Source organism: Denticeps clupeoides, unplaced genomic scaffold (genome assembly GCF_900700375.1).
Source record: "Denticeps clupeoides unplaced genomic scaffold, fDenClu1.1, whole genome shotgun sequence".
In the NCBI taxonomy this organism is placed as follows: Eukaryota; Metazoa; Chordata; class Actinopteri; order Clupeiformes; family Denticipitidae; genus Denticeps; species Denticeps clupeoides.
Window position 1 is genome coordinate 733100 of NW_021629784.1, and position 14334 is coordinate 747433.

Genomic DNA, 14334 nt, shown 5'->3' on the forward strand with positions numbered 1-14334 from the left:
GAGATGAACAGAGCTGATCCTTAAAAAAACAAAAAAAACAAATCCAGCACCAACTCTACAGGGCCAGTGTGACGAGTGACCGGTGTGTGACCTAGGCAGCTGAGGTGACCAGAGCGTGAGGGGAACCAAGCAGTGAGGGTGCAGCACAGCCGATTCAACCGCGACTGGGACAGTGAGCCATGGCTGATGATAGATCTTCAAGTGACTGTGAGAGGAAGCAGCTGACGTGGAAGATCAAGAAGAATCTTCACAGGCTGACACCAGATGAACTGTTCAGTGTTGTCAAGAACATCAATCCGGTACCCAAACTTGATTACAGAGGTGATTAGGGGTGATGAAGAAAGCTGTTATGACTATATACATAGTTATCTACACAGTAAGACGCTAATGGAAACAGAAGACCAGGGGTTTTCAAAACTACTGTACCTATGTGATATTTTGGATGAAATCAGTATGAAAAAGGCGGGAGGGCAGTCTAATGTTAGCGAACTGGAGGTGAATGTACCTGATCCCATTCCTATCTCACAAGTACAGTGGTGTGAAAAACTATTTGCCTCCTTCCTGATTTCTTATTCTTTTGCATGTTTGTCATACTTAAATGTTTCTGATCATCAAAAACTGTTAACTATTAGTGAAAAATAGCATAATTGAACACAAAATGCAGTTTTTAAATGAAGGTTTACATATTAAGTGAGAAAAAAACTCCAAATCTACATGGCCCTGTGTGAAAAAGTGATTGCCCCCCTTGTGAAAAAACAACTTAACTGTGGTTTATCACACCAGAGTTCAATTTCTGTAGTCACCCCCAGGCCTGATTACTGCCACGCCTGTTTCAGTCAAGAAATCACTTAAATAGGAGCTACCTGACACAGAGAAGTAGACCAAAAGCACCTCAAAAGCTAAACATCATGCCAAGATCCAAAGAGATTCAGGAACAAATGAGAACACAAGTCATTCAGATCTATCAGTCTGGTAAAGGTTATAAAGCCATTTCTAAAGCTTTGGGACTCAAGCGAACCACAGTGAGAGCCATTATCCACAAATGGCAAAAACATGGAACAGTGGTGAACCTTCCCAGGAGACCCCAGGACAACATCTAAAGAACTGCAGGCCTCACTTGCCTCAACTAAGGTCAGTGTTCACGACTCCACCATTAGAAAGAGACTGGGCAAAAACGGCCTGCATGGCAGATTTCCAAGGCGCAAACCACTTTTAAGCAAAAAGAACATTAAGGCTCATCTCAATTTTGCTAAAAAACATCTCAATGATTGCCAAGACTTTTGGGGAAAATACCTTGTGGACCGACGAGACAAAAGTTGAACTTTTTGGAAGGTGTGTGTCCCGTTACACAGCATTTCAGAAAAAGAACATCATACCAACAGTAAAATATGGTGCTGGTATTGTGATGGTCTGGGGTTGTTTTGCTGCTCCAGGACCTGGAAGACTTGCTGTGATAAATGGAACCACGAATTCTACTGTCTATCAAAAAATCTTGAAGGAGAATGTCCGGCCATCTGTTCGTCAACTCAAGCTGAAGCGATCTTGGGTGCTGCAGCAGGACAATGACCCAAAACACACCAGCAAATCCACCTCTGAATGGCTGAAGAAAAACAAAATGAAGACTTTGGAGTGGCCAGGTCAAAGTCCTGACCTGAAACCTATTGAGATGTTGTGGCATGACCTTAAAAATGCGGTTCATGCTAGAAAACCCTCAAATAAAGCTGAATTACAACAATTCTGCAAAGATGAGTGGGCCAAAATTCCTCCAGAGCGCTGTAAAAGACTCATTGCCAGTTATCGCAAACGCTTGGTTGCAGTTATTGCTGCTAAGGGTGGCCCAACCAGTTATTAGGTTCAGGGGGCAATTACTTTTTCACACAGGGCCATGTAGGTTTGGATTTTTTTTCTCCCTAAATAATTAAAAAATTGTATTTTGTGTTTACTTGTGTTATCTTTGACTAATAGTTAAATGTGTTTGATGATCAGAAACATTTTGTGTGACAAACATGCAAAAGAATAAGAAATCTGATAAATGCTGTAAATGTAAATGTAAATGTAAATCAGGAAGGAGGCAAATAGTTTTGCACGCCACTGTAAAGAAACAGAATGGAGGGAGCGCAGGGGAACTCAGACACGGCAGGGCAGATTAAACACATCCTGACCAGGAGAGAAGATGAGTGGCTACAACCAATGACAAGGAGCAAGGAACCATAAACAAGGCAAGAAGTATGACAAGATCCTTAGACAAGGAATAATGGAGCACTCGTGGGTAAAGATCATTGACAGAGTTTGTTACGAGGTCAGCGGTTCAAGACCTTACGATGACTGAGGGTGAACAGTCCTTAAAACAGTTGTTACATGGGAGTAGATGAGGATGAGGAGGTGTGGAGTAATCAGTAGCTTGGAGAGGTTGATTGGGTGAAGCTGGTAGAGGGGCAGCAATGCTCTCATGACAGTATTGAGTTAAGTTGTTTTCTACTTGTGTTAAAAACATGTGCACATTCTGAAATGGCCGCAGTTGCTGGATGTGACTGTGAGAGAAAATGAACCAAATCCTGTTCCTGCACTAGACTCAGCTCCATGGTACCTTGTTCATGGTAAAATGTAAAAGTAAAGGCAGTGATGCTATAATTGCTAACTGGTTCATTATTTTCATAATTCTATTCTGTTATATTTTTGCGGAACCAAACAAAGTTACCTGTTAAGTGCTTTTTACTTATTTATTAAAAAGACTGAAGACTGGACCTTCTTACTGGATGCACCACAGCGGCTCCCTCTCCTAACCAGTATTATGCCTGTATCATCACAACAGTGTAGATCCAGTCAAACATGTAAAAAATATGAATTAATCCTGCAAAAAGTTGATCCTGCGGCTTATAATTCAGGAGGTTATAAATATGGGTCAACTTTAATTTCTTACATTTTTTATTCATTTGGAAGCTGACAAAAATTTACATTTACATTTACAGCATTTATCAGATGCCCTTATCCAGAGCCACTTACAATCAGTAGTTACAGGGACAGTCTCCCTGGAGCAACTTAGGGTTAAGTGTCTTGCTCAGGGACACGATGGTAGTAAGGGGGATTCAAACCCGGGTCTTCTGATTCATAGGCGAGTGTGTTACCCACTAGGCTACTACCACCCAGTTTGAATATTTAGCTGCAAGTGTGGCTCCAGAATAATTAATACCTCAAACACATTTCAACCATTTTAAAGTGTGGTCGGGCACATTATCAAGCTGAATGATGGAACTGCATTCAGGGAGTATTGTTTCCAAGAAGGGGTGAGCAGCAACGTTTAGGTAGGTGGTACGTGTCAAAGTAACATCAACAGGAAAACATGCAGGAACCAGGGTTTTTCAGCACAACTTTTCTCAGGTCAGAATGGGCACCCTTACCATTCTGAAGGTATGCTGGAGGTATGAAAACAGTGATAGACAATGTATTTTGACACCTTTCTATCAGAATTATAAACTGCTAAACCAGAATTTTCCAAATAAAAAAATAAGATATGAAATAGGAAAATAAGAATACAGAAAAGTGATTAAGAAGCATCTAATGTAGTGGTATAAAAGTAAAGCAACATTAGCAGCTGCTCCAACAGCAGTACCGTGTAACTTGTTCAGTTTTTAAGTTATTGCTTCTGATGTAGAATTCTGGTTGAGTGAAATAAAAAAATAATTTATTAAATTAAAATAACAATTTTGTTTTCATTCATTTGGTTACTTTTTCAGTATTAACAGTGGTCAGTATAACTTATTTATATAATTAGTGAAAAGATATTTAATAGATAATGGTCAGTATAAATTATATTTAGTAATATTTTACTGATGTAGCACAAAGCACATGGTTGAACAATAGGAGTTTTAAGAAGAAACTGTTATGATTATGTTTTTCGTTTCCCTGTTTACCTTGTCTACCCTTTTAATCACTAATGTAGAGTTAATGCTCATGAGGACGTTTTAGAAGAGAGTCCACTGGTCACCATACTAGAAGGTGAAATTTTGTATACTTTAAAAAAAAATTGACGACCCTGATAGAAAACGTTATAGTTTCAGATGAATTGTCAGGTAAAAAGTGATGGTTACCTGCTTCAAAGGGTCTGAGGATATATGAATATGTAGGTGGTAATTCATCACTTTAGAAGTTTAATTGAAGCTATTACACTAAAAGCTTGGGTGCTGGAACAATAAGGATGTTGATTTGATTCCTATAGGACCGGTACAAATGGTTATGACAATGGTGTTTGTTTATTCAATGGATTTGGTGTGTTGTTAAAAGGTTGTGAGGTGAACGGTGAACTCTGTTGAAGGTGGGGTAGGTGCTCTGTTGATGCTGCTAAAAGATGTTCCTAACACTGTATGACATGCTTTTGGGTCGACTCATACTAACCTCACACTTGAAATGGCCCCATGAGGGTTCACCTTCTGGTATCCAGCTGGAGATCAACTTCTACTTATTCAAACTAGCTGAAAGGGTTTCTGAGTATGATGTAGAGAAACAAGTTTCTATACAACCCGCTCACACCTTCGGGTGGAAGAAGTACCATCCAGAAACCAGCTGCACAGGAACCCACAGGACAAGGATGAAAAGCCAGATGATGCCACATCAGAGCCTGCAGATGGCAGAAAGGTCCCCACACAGTCCAGGTGGAACAGAGATTGTCAAATGATGCATTTCACCTAACAGCTGTGCTCAGGGTGGGTCTCTGCCTTCACCCACCGTGCCAGAACGGGCTAAACAAGATAAACAATTCTAAAGAAAGGAGAACAACAAATAAAGGGCAAGAAAAAAATGAAACAGGTTCAAAAGAGAGAATGTGAAGCTTGAACTAAATACAGAGGATATATTAAGAATCACAAATGCACCCACTTTCTGGCATGTATCTAGGACCAGGCACACATCACCTGTGTTTGTTCCATGAATTTGATTCACTGATAAAATGTGGTTACTGAATAGGTAAAGCAGACAATCTGAATTCACCTGATCAAATATAACTAGTGATCATAGAATCTCATAGTTTTAGGAATTGTTAATGAGCTCAGCAGCCATGACATCTTTATTGTTTGAAAGTGGAGTTTCCTCCCACTACTAGTGTATGTGGGCTGAGACCTCATGTGCACTTTGAGCATCGTCCTGAAATCTGGAGCTTGCTGTAGATTCCAGACACCAACATTCAGTCTGAAACTGTCACTACTTTCGCTACAAATATTTGTGCTGCAAATGAGATCAAAGGAAATTCTGAAGCATGGGCTGAGGAATCTTGCCAGGAACTCCTAACAACAGCAGTGGCCTTGAAATCTGAGGAACATGCTTCATGGGTACATGGAAGATCAATCCCATCTGAGCATCAGAAGAATTCAATGTGAGAGACCAAATTGAGCTTCGCTTCAACCACTTACAGAATTAGTCATATAATTGTTAAAAAGATAACATTATTTATTTATTAGGGCACTTGGGGAACATGTACATGCCACCAGTATGATGTGAAGACAGCCAGAAACACAAGTGAATGTGACTGTGAAACAGAACAGAACTCAGACGTAGACAACCGGTCAGGACTGGAGAAAAAAAAAAACAAGATAACCAGGACGTTACATTTACAGTGTTTATCAGATGCCCTAATCCAGAGCGACTTACAATCAGTAGTTACAAGAACTGTCCCCTGGAGACACTCAGGGTTAAGTGTCTTGCTCAGGGACACAATGGTAGTAAGTGGGGTGTAAAAACAGTGAAGACCATGTGGTGTGGGAGAAGAGAATAGAGTGTGTAGAAAAAACTCTTTCTCCCTCCACACAAAGCACTGTATTCAACCACTCTGTCAGGATTGCCTGCAGCTGGGCTCCACACCGGAACCCAATCCTGACGCCCCATAAATGCCGGAAGTTTCCGCCCATTCGGGGTCGCTGGCATTTTCGTGAACTCGCTGCACGAACTTGACCTAGTTTTGTTTCATGTGTTTTGAGTTCTGGCAATCGCCACACGCCTACGGGTTAGTTTGTGTTATTTCCCTTTTATTTCCCGTTTTTGGCCACCGCGCCATTGTTTATTTGTGTATTGTTTATTTAATAATAAAACCCCCTTCCCAGTATGTCAGACCTCTGCGCTTCCTTCCCCCGTAAGTCCGTAGTCGTGACAGAATGCCAGCGACCTACCCAAAAGCGCAGAGGTGGAAAGCAGAGGAGAAGAAACGCCGCGAAGGACGCAGCCCGGCGCGGCGAACGCGGACACCAGGGGAGAGACGCGGCGCCCGTTCTGGTGGAGCGTTTTCTCCCCGAGAAGCCGTGGTACGCGGCGCCGCGTGATGACGTCACCCCCGGGAAACTCCGCGAAACCCGGAAGCGACAACGTCGGCGGGTGAGGAGGCGGAGCGAGGACGTTGGCGTCGGCAGCAGCGAGGAAGTGACGTGGGCAGCGAGCGCAGAAGATGCGACCCCCACGATCTTCGGCATGTCGAGCCAAGAACTCTGCGCTCTGCTGGCAAGGCTCCCCGTGGACTGGGACGACACGGATGACGACGAGAGCACGGGAGACGAGAGTTGGGCTCCGCCCATCGCGCCAGTCTGCGATCGTCGCAAGGTCCGTGGGGACCCACGTCACTTCCAGGGGGGTGAGAAGCGGCAACAACAACGACGGCGTTCCTCCAGCGAGGAGGTGGGCAGCCTCCAGCCCGAATGGCCAGAGTACTGCCCATGGGAGCTTATCGCGCCATGGGTCCAGGATGTCCGCAGGGTGGACGACCCTCGGAGTCACCGGTGGGAGGACACGGATGACGAAAGCGATGATGACGTGGATTTTCGGTGGGCGGTCGGTGCCGGGATGGCTCCGCCCAGCTTGCGCGTCCGAGATCATCGCGGCGTCCGTGATGACCCATGTGACTTCCGGGGGTACGAGGTTGACACGGACGACGACCAGGATCGTCACGAGGTCCGTGGAGACCCACGTCCCTCCCAGCAGTGTGAGGAAAGCTGGTGGAAGAGGGCGACGGGATGTCGCCAGCCAGCAACTGCGCTGCCGGGACTGCCTCGCAGGGAATCCTCCATTCCTGCTCCAGTCGCCGACCCGCCTTCCCTCTGCCCGGACGTTCCCCAGCGAAAAGGCAGCGCAGCACCAGCGTCCACACCTGCTGGAGAAGACGTCCACCCCCCTCCACACCACACACCTACCACCATCTCCAGCAACGTGCCCAGCCCCATGTGGGACAGCCCAATTGTCCCGGGACCCTTCAGTGGGGCAGCAGACACTGATAAGACCACCACCATCCTCTCGTGTCTGCTTGGGTCAGCATGGGGCTGGAGCGCAGCCCTCTGGCAACAGGGAGAGACAGACAGCAGTTTTCGGGACTTCCAGCAGAGACTGAGGGCGGAGTTTGATCGGCCAGAGCCTGAGCCAGGGATCGAACTCTGCCCCTCCACCACGTCCAGCGCCAGTCAGGATCCGGGGCAAGAAGACCAAGCACTGGCGGGCGACGAGAAGGTCGCACCTCCCGAGATCCTGGCTGTGCCCCCTGAGGAGGTCCTGGAGAGCCCAGAGAGGGAGCCAGACGACCCTCTCTTCTGTCTGTCTCTGTCTGTGTGTGTCTGTGTGACATATGTGTCCGTATGTCGCCCCCACTTCCCCTCTTTGTGTCCACCAGATGGCGACCCAGCCGCGGAGCCGAACCCCAGGGAGGAGGTTCCTGACCCGAATGTGCTGGTCCAAGGCGAGGTGGACAAGCCCCAAGGTACCCCTAAGTCCAGCCGGGGGGGGTGCTCCCCCAAAGAATTTTTTGGGGGGGTGCAGTTCGGGTTGGGGACTCCTCCTGAGGGGAGGGGAGGTGGGGAAGCGATGGAGCTGGGTCCTCCGGTAGCCAGTGAGGAGGGCGGGCCAGGCATGGGCCTGCGTCTGCCTCCAGAGGGGTGGAGCGCCATAGAGCCCCCGGGTAGGCATGAGGACCCAGCTGGGACAGGCAGGAAGAGGGCCTGCTTGTCCCAACGGACGCAGAAGGGGCTAGCCGGATGGTCTGGCAATGCCCCCCCCCTTGGCACCAGGGCCGTGCAGCGAGAGGGGCTGCATAGTCCCAGAAGGCACCAGCCTGGGGTGCCTGGAACAGTCGCCGGAGGCTCTGGGACAATCTCCCTGCGCGGTGCAGGGGGTGACACAAGAAGTGTCAGAGGGGACGTGTGGAGACAGGGCCCACATGTACCCAGATGGATCGGCCCTGATTATTGTGTGCAGGTACGGGAGTCCGGGGCCGCCATGCGGGACCACGCCGGGGAGCCAGGCCGAGGGTCCGGGGCCGGCAAGCGGGACCACGCCGGGGAGCCAGGCCGAGGGTCCGGGGCCGGCAAGCGGGACCACGCCGGGGAGCCAGGCCGAGGGTCCGGGGCCGGCAAGCGGGACCACGCCGGGGAGCCAGGCCGAGGGTCCGGGGCCGGCAAGCGGGACCACGCCGGGGAGCCAGGCCGAGGGTCCGGGGCCGCCAAGCGGGACCACGCCGGGGAGCCAGGCCGAGGGTCCGGGGCCGCCAAGCGGGACCACGCCGGGGAGCCAGGCCGAGGGTCCGGGGCCGCCAAGCGGGACCACGCCGGGGAGCCAGGCCGAGGGTCCGGGGCCGCCAAGCGGGACCACGCCGGGGAGCCAGGCCGAGGGTCCGGGGCCGCCACGCCTGACCACGCCGGGGAGCCAGCCCGAGGGACCGGGGCCGCCACGCCTGACCACGCCGGGGAGCCAGCCCGAGGGACCGGGGCCGCCACGCCTGACCACGCCGGGGAGCCAGCCCGAGGGACCGGGGCCGCCACGCCTGACCACGCCGGGGAGCCAGGCCGAGGGTCCGGGGCCGCCACGCCTGACCACGCCGGGGAGCCAGCCCGAGGGACCGGGGCCGCCACGCCTGACCACGCCGGGGAGCCAGCCCGAGGGACCGGGGCCGCCACGCCTGACCACGCCGGGGAGCCAGCCCGAGGGACCGGGGCCGCCACGCCTGACCACGCCGGGGAGCCAGCCCGAGGGACCGGGGCCGCCACGCCTGACCACGCCGGGGAGCCAGCCCGAGGGACCGGGGCCGCCACGCCTGACCACGCCGGGGAGCCAGCCCGAGGGACCGGGGCCGCCACGCCTGACCACGCCGGGGAGCCAGCCCGAGAGACCGGGGCCGCCACGCCTGACCACGCCGGGGAGCCAGCCCGAGGGACCGGGGCCGCCACGCCTGACCAGGCCGGGGAGCCAGCCCGAGGGACCGGGTCCTCCAAGGGGAGGATACAGCAGGGCAGGAGCCCTGTGGTTGCCGCCGTCCACCCCGCCGCCTCCACTGATGGTACTGTTGGGGCTCCGAGGACGTAGCCCTTGGAGGGGGGGCTCTGTCAGGATTGCCTGCAGCTGGGCTCCACACCGGAACCCAATCCTGACGCCCCATAAATGCCGGAAGTTTCCGCCCATTCGGGGTCGCTGGCATTTTCGTGAACTCGCTGCACGAACTTGACCTAGTTTTGTTTCATGTGTTTTGAGTTCTGGCAATCGCCACACGCCTACGGGTTAGTTTGTGTTATTTCCCTTTTATTTCCCGTTTTTGGCCACCGCGCCATTGTTTATTTGTGTATTGTTTATTTAATAATAAAACCCCTTCCCAGTATGTCAGACCTCTGCGCTTCCTTCCCCCGTAAGTCCGTAGTCGTGACACACTCCAATTTGATGTTAACTGGCAGAAAGAGGCATGGCACAATAGAGGTTAAAAATGAACAGTTTCTAATTTATTAACACCGGTAAATAATTATTGTAGTTACATGTGAATATTGAATGTTAAAAGGTACCAAGGTTACAGAGAAAATAAAAATGAGAAGAAAGTGTAAAGAGGGAGAAGAGAAAGAGAGGGGGAGATAAAGTCTCAGAAGCCTTCCAGCTTCCAAGGGAAACCCCCCTGAGCAAGAAGCTCAGAGGTCCCTTTTTCCACATGTGAGCAGACTTTTATACCCCTGGTCTACAGGAAGTTGTCACTGACCAATCAGAACCTGTTGTTTCTGATGTCACGCCCCCGGTGCCTCCCATTTGGGGAAGACAAAGAGGGTGGGCGGTCCTGACGGCTGATACTTCACACGTTGATGTCGGACAAAAGGCATGTAAAAACCGGGGTGTCGAATCTTCACCCACAACCGTCAACACAGGAATGTCACACCTCCCCCTGCAGACATCTGTTAGGCAAGGCAAAAGCAGGCTCCCTGTGATGTCCATTCTTACAGACGGCCGGTGAGTCTAGTATCATTATATGAGAATGGCTGCAAAGTGTTACAGGGGTTTTAACCTGGGTCTTCTGGTTCATAGGCGAGTGTGTTACCCACTAGGATACTACCACCTGCTACAGATGGCCTGGGCTGGATCAGTCTTGGGCCCAATATTAATTTACCCTGTTTTAAACGGATGCAAGGTTTAGTTAACTTTCTAGTCTTTAATTTGAGGAATTTGCATGCATTTGATTTCACACTGTAGAAATAACAAATCTTTTCAAACCATGAGGATGCACGAGAACAGCAGCTGTGGGATGAAAAGACACCACTGGTTTAATATAAAATACTCAAATGAGGGATGTAATTTTAAAGGATATGACTGGAGTACAGTTTCTGTACGAATTGTTACACCAGACTAACGGGTAACAACCTTAATACGCAGTTGAGGGTTTGAATCTCACTTTACTGTGGTAAATATTTAAATATAAATATTCTCAAAAAAATATAGTTATGAGTTCATAGTGGAGGCCCAACATATTCTCCAAAGACACCCCGGCCATCTCCTGCACACAAGGAGATCCAGTCTTGGTTGTTCTTGTCTGTGGTTTGCAGGAGTTCCCAGCAGTTCAGCAACTCTTTACCTTCAAGATCCAGCTATTCAGAGACCACCTCTTGTCCTATAATTTATCCAAATCTTCATACACACACCTTGAACAAAACATCACTTTTATGTGTCTCCCAATGTCCCCGAGCTTGAATGACAGTCACTGCCAGTCTTGTGCTTTGAATAACAGAGATATAAAATATAAAATAAAGTATAAAATAATAAATGTTTAGTGGCCTTCAGTACCAACGATAAAACGGAAAGAGTTCCAGATGGGATATATAGATCCAGTTGTGTTAATAAAAATAAGAAAACTAACAAAAATAAGATTGCTGCTAAAAACAAGCAATTATACAGAAATGTGCAGACTGCTGCTGATTGTGGGCAGAAGGATGTGGGCTGATTGTGGGCATTTATGATTGTGATTGAACTTTTTTCAAGTTGTGTTATGCATCGTGCTTAAGCTTTTTAACATTGTATTGCATTGTGAGTTGATTTTCTGTTACTCTGGCATTGAGATTGGATTCCCTCTACGAATGCTGGGTTGTTTTCTGTCAAGATTTATTTAGGCGCTGTACCCCATGTCTGTGCATGACCAAAAAAAGGGCGCAGTTCTGATTTAGTTCCGGTGTTGAGATTAAAATAATAAAAGTGTGACAAATAAAACTGTGTGATCATTCCTCAATATGGCTAATGAACAGTTACAACGAACATTTGTACAAGCGTCTAGATCATTTTAAGCAGAAATTCATCCACCTTGAACTCAGAGTAGATGTTATATCTGTAATGTGTAAATGAAGGAGTAGAGACCAGTGCAGGTTTTACATCTGAACTCTCCTGAAACTCAAACTGATCTGAACAAATACAATACACACATTCATCAGTAGGGGCAGATAGAAATCTATTAAACTGATGCACATACACAACAGCAGAGATGAGCTGAGATCCCACAATTATGACAGTCGACTTAGGGTTTTTAACGAGATGTAAGTACGTACTTAGTTCTCAAACTACAAACTATTACAAATTACTAGAAGTACGATTACTAATACCTGTGTAGTTCAAATTTAGCAAATCAATGGTTGTAAATCAAATGGTTGCCTTGTGGTAAATAGAAGAGGACGTTGCAGAATGAGCCAGATTTATTTATGTCAGAATTATGGTCCTTGATGGGTTGAATTATTAAATTAACAACTCGAAGGAACTGAAAACAGTGCTTGGATTTCCAGATTATAAGTGCAGTGCAGCTGCTGTCATTTGTTCTTTGACAGTCCGAGATCTGAAGCTGTCACCCACACCCTGGTGGAACATGGAAAGAATTAGTCTTTTGAGGAAAAATTAAATTTTCAAATTATTATTCAAATTATTCAAACAGCAGCTCAAGACCTTCCTCTTTAGAGGATATTTAGATTAACTTGTAACCTTCTTATTCACTGATTTATGTATAGAAACTACAACATAGTGAATTAAAAGGTTGTATTCATAGTTGGGGGTCCTAGTGAACCAGAATTGATCACTTCATCAATGGTAACATGGACGCACGTTGTAAGTCGCTCTGAATAAGGGCGTCTGCCAAATGCCTGAAATGTAAATGCCAGTATGTTCTGAGGTGTGGTGTACGGTACATTATACCTGATGTGAAAGTAAATCTGATAAGTTGACAGTTATTTTTCTTTACCAAGCACACAGTAGAATTTACTGTCTTCACTGTGCTGCAATTTCACAGCATTACCACAAGGTGGCAACATGAGACAACAGAATATTTCCACTCGAAAAAGTAAAGAACAGAGGGAACAGGTGGCTGGAGTAAGTTGACCAGGATGGATGTGTGTGATGATGGAGAATGGAAGCTGGAGAAGGGAAAATGGCGTTTACCTGCTATACTATATACAGCTCGAACCAGCTACACTTTATATAGAAAATGTGCTTTATTTGACCTTTTATTTCAGATTAATTAGATATTTTATTTAATTTGTTAGTTACACTTTTATCTAGTGCTGAGTTGCCTTTGTTCTGTAATTTGTGTAATGTGCATTTCAATATCACTGAGTATAAATAAACTTATGGGCCCAACATTATTACCTTCCTACTGTTCCTACTCTTATTTACTATCAATGTAATCTTGACCAAAGAAGAAATAAACCTGAATTAAAAAGCTGACCTCAGCTCAGTTGGTTTGCGCACCAACCTGGTGATAGATGTTGCTCTCATTTAGTAATGATGTTAACATGTACACATAAAGAGATTACAAGTTTATGCAGATCTGTGAAGATTCTCAGTCAACCAGGTGAATTTGTCTGCAAGTTGACAACTGGACTTTCTTTCTTTCATTCTGCATCCACAGAACTTTGTCAATCTGTACCATAGAGCAGAGAACATTCCCCCCACCACAGAAGCCAGAACTAAGGAAGACAGGCATCTGAGGACGGCCCTTAAAACCTGTGGATATCCCAAGTGGGCCTTTAACCTTCAAGAAAAGGACCACAGAACAACCTGAATCGCAGGGCCAACGGAAGAACCTGGTCCTTCCATACATGGCCGGTCCATTTCAAACCTGCACACACTCAGAGACAGAGACTCTGTCCCAAAGACCGGACACCAAAACAGAAGAAGAACCATGTAGTGTATGCTGTCCAGTGCGGTGAAGAGCGCTCCGAGCTGTACAACCAAACAGCTGCTACACAGGAGGATGGTCCAGCACAGAAGGAGCAACATCTCAGGGCCAGAATCAGCGGTGTACCTTCACCTTAAGGACAAAGGACACTCTTTTTTGGATGAGAATGTTCAAATATTGGACATTATATAGTGGTTTGAGAGAGGAGTGAGGGAAACTTTGCATGTGCAAATCAACAATCACTCACTCAACAGAGGTGGAGGCCTCAGACACAACTTATCTCCAACCTATTTCACTGCCCTTTCTTCCATTCCCGGGAAAATCAGGCCTAATTGACACGTTCACCAGGTTGGCCACATTTAACGACCCGCTTAATTGAGGTAGGAGGAGCTCCCAGGGCGGGGCTGTCACCTCTACCCCCCCCCCCCCTGCTTTTGTTCCACGTAACGAGCTTATTCAAGGCGGGACTGAGGTGAAATCAACCTGGAGGATAAATTTGTGGGCACAAACCAGCTTTCCTCAGATTGACAAAGTTCAGTGGATGCAGAATGAAACGTCTCTAACTTAAAGAAAGAAAGTCCAGTTGCCATGACGCAACTTTCAGACAAGTTTATGCATAGTTCACAGTACGAGGCACAATTAGAAAAGGAACATCCCACCAACATGCATATTCAAATAAAATAAAATAATAATATATTTTAATATAATAGATGCAGTGAATTCAGTACAGTAATAAGTGAGTGTGTGTATCCTGTAAATTAACATAGGTTACAACAGGAATTAAAAGTAAAACAACCAGAATAATGGCAAAAGAATGTAAGATCATTTCTGACATAAATCATGCCTCTGTCCTCCAACAACAGATTATCGAGATATTTTAAGATATTGTTTATTATGTGCCACACTTTACAGATTTG